Raw genomic sequence first — 3,741 nt, 5'->3', positions numbered from 1 at the left:
GGGACCCCGAGCTTCGGCTGGCCTCTCTCTCTCTCCATGATCTCTCTCTATTCGTCTTCTCTGTGTGTGTTTGGCTGCTGGGATCGATGGCCTATTTATAGGCCGAGGGGCGGCCGGTCGACAGAGCTCGACCGTCGGTCGCTGCGGCCTTCGTCGGCCGAACCGGTGTCCCATTTGATGCCAGCTACCCCCTGCTCCACGTGCGCTCATTGCTCCTCCCTCGCTCCCGGCGTTGCGCCTCAGTAGTGTGCTTCCCACCCGGTCGAGCGAGGAAGGAGATGAAGGTGCGGGTCGAGTTGTGGGTTGGGCGGCGGAGGCCCGAGAGGAGGGGTTGCTTTTTCTGTTTTCTTTATCGTTTCTTTTCCTTTTTTTCTTTGTTTATTTATCATCCGAAAAAAAGATAAAAAAATAAAATAAATAAAAACAAAAGTAAAACCTAATTAATTAAAATGAAATTTTAGGCGTCAACACTTCTCCTTGTTGCCAATTGAGTCCTCAAGAAAGTGAGAAGCATAAATGCCTTTGGCGTCTAGTAGAGAACAACTGATACCATCACTGAAGGTTGGTTCTACATTTTGCTCCTGAAGATGAGTTTTCTCAACAACTCCCCCCTTCACTTTGGCTTCGGTTTGAGCAAGGTTATTTCCATCCTTTGGATCTCATTCTTTTTCAGTACCCTCAACACCTGTTTGTTGAGCATCTCCAACGTTCTCATTTCCTGTAGCACCTTCCTCATCTCCTCTAGCTTCTACTTCTTTGGCAATCTCTTCCTCATCATGATTTCCTTTGTCCTCTTCTTCTTCTATGTCTTTCTTCTATGTCTTTCTTCTTCTTCTTCTTCTTCTTTCTCACTCTCTCCTACTTCTTCTTCAGATTTGCTACATTTGTGATAGGATCTCTCATAGCAATGTTTGCTACAATGTTAGAGAGAGTCTCCTCATTAGTTTCTTCCTCGTCCTCATCTTGTAACAACAAGACAAGTCTTTTTCTTTTGGGGGTTTTAGAGACTATACTTTTTCCTTTCCTCTTTTTCTCAATCGTAAACCCTATCTTGGTTGAACTAGTAGATCCTTTCTTCATTACTTCCCAAACATCATCAATATCCTTTAATCTCATCTTGGAGATCATTTTAAGACCAATTTGCATAGGAGGAAAGGTTCTGTAGTAAAAGTTAGAAGGAGGTTGAATATGAAAATACTTGAAGAGCCTGGTCACCAAGACAGCATAAGAATGTTGGCCTTTCTCCTTCATCACTATTCTAAACATATGTAGTGGAATGATATATGGCAGAGAGAAGGCAACTCCGTTGCAAATAACCCATATCATTTTGGCCTCAAATTTGGAAATATCAGTCTTTGAAGCAGCCTTTGGTTTGATATAGTTTATGGTAATGTTATGAAGTAGAATGTTGGAAGCGGATAGCCTAGAGTAGGTTATACTTCACCTTAGAATCTTGTCCTTTACTAGAAACTTGATCACTTCGTTATATGAGACAATAATAGGCGTAAAACCATTTCTTTTCAACTCCCAAAATGCTAGCTAGCAAATCAACATCCACATTAATTTTTTTTTCACATACAGTGAATTGAATATGTGTGGGATCCAAAATGGATAGGTTCGAATAAAAATAAGCAATTAATCTAGCATCAACATAAGACGTTTCCAAACAAAACTTCTCCATTTGAAGTTTGACAAACTTTTCTCTCAAAGGCACTTACTTTGATTCTTTCTAGAAAATCAAAGTCTATAGTGTGGGGATTAATCACACCCCTGTTTAGCATCTTCGCATAAACTTCTTTATGCTCTTTAGACCTAAACAACTTCCCTCTAGACCCTATAACTGTCCTCTCATTTTAGGCTAAAAATTCTTAAACGTCCTCTCATAATCGTCTTCCTTGTTCTTTTCTGTGTAACTCTCCGTTCCAAATCTAGAGTCAGTATGAAATATAGTAAACTCCTCCCTCACTTGTTCAGGTTTCACCAACCCTAACTTCTCCATGGCTTTCAAAAATAGTGTCTCGTTTTCGTACCCATTTTATCTCAAGAAATTTGTAATGAAATCCATATGGCTCCCTCATTTCTTTGAGAAATTGTAATGCTTAAGGAGAATATCAAGTTTCCTTATTGAGATAGGGGTTGCATTTGGACTGACTTCTTGCTCCATGGAGAGTTGATTTGTGCTATGTGGGGATTCTTCTCCAGTGATATCCAAATGTGTTTGAGTGTCTTTCACAAATCGAGGCCCTCTATTGGTTATGTGGGATGATTTTCACTGCGAAGAGATTGAGACGGACTAGGAAGACTTTGAAGACATGGCGACAAATGAGATGGTGAAAGAAGGCGATCAAGATTACGGTTTGCAAAGTAGGCTTTGAAGAGAGGAAGATGATCAAAATAGAGAGAAAAATGCTTCAAAGATTTAAAATTTGCTAAGAGTGATTTTGTGAGAAATAAAAGAGAAGAAAGACGTTTTTTTTTTTTTAAGAAAATAAACAATAGCAAATGAACATGCACAAAAAGGAAAATAACTGTAATTTTGGAATTTTTGAAAAATAACAAAAAGAGTTTTAGAAAATTTTGATTTAAATTCCGAAAAAAATAGGAGATGAAAAGAATAGATAACAATTCCCAAGAATTATAAATGGTAAATAAAAATTTGAATAAATATAAAATATCCATACCTCTTTGATAAGGAATGCAACTTATGTGCCAAAATTTGAAATACAAGTACTTGAGTTTGAATGATGCGTCTTCCGAAGATTGCACTTTGAGTTTGCCTTGTATAGACTTTAACCAAAATTGTAAGTAATATGCAAATTTTCATGAATAAATTCAAACATACCTTTCTCCAAGGGCTCGGTGAAAATATATTCTAGTTGATTCTTTGAATCAACAAACTGAATATTTATTTCACCATTTTGCATGTGATCTCTTATGAAATGATGTTGAATTTCAATATGCTTCGCTCTTGAATGGAGAATGAGATTCTTGGTGAGATTAATTGCGTTTGTGTGGTCGCATTTGATCTTAGTACATGATTTTTCTTCTTCAAAATCTCTCAGTTGTTGTTGAATCCATAAAATTGGAAAGCAACAATTGCCAAGAGCAACATATTCTTTGCAATTGAAAGAGCCATAGTATTTTATTTCTTGGAGAGCTAGGACACCAACATCTATCCCAGAAGTTGACATGTCCTAGAAATATTTTTCCTGTCGACTCTACAACCAATTAGGTCAACATCTGAGTATCCAAGCAAAAGTAAAGTCTCATCCTTCTGGATACCACAGACTTAACTTTGGATTAGTGATAAAATATTTGATAATATGTTTAATAACACTAAAATGTGATTCTCTAGGATCAGCTTAAAACCTAACACACATGTACATACTGAATAAAATATCAAGACGAGAAGCAGTAAGATAGAGAAGAGAATCGATCATGCTTCTGTAGGTTCATTGGTCAAGTTTTTTCCCATCTTCATCCTTATCAAGTTTAGAAGAACTTGAGATAGGAGTTTCAGACTTCTTGCAATTTTCCATACCAAATTTCTTGATTACATCTTTGACATATTTTTGATTGATGAAGGTTCCTTCTTTGGATTGTCGACTTGTAGACTCGAAAGAATGTCAATTCTTCTATGATGCTCATCTCGAATTCTTCCTGCATAGACTTAGAAAACTTATTGTACAAAAACTCATTGGAAGAACCAAAGATAATGTCGTCTACATATATTTGAACAAG

The sequence above is a fragment of the Eucalyptus grandis genome, chromosome 3, assembly GCF_016545825.1.
Source record: "Eucalyptus grandis isolate ANBG69807.140 chromosome 3, ASM1654582v1, whole genome shotgun sequence".
Taxonomy (NCBI): domain Eukaryota; kingdom Viridiplantae; phylum Streptophyta; class Magnoliopsida; order Myrtales; family Myrtaceae; genus Eucalyptus; species Eucalyptus grandis.
This window is presented reverse-complemented; position numbering follows the sequence as displayed.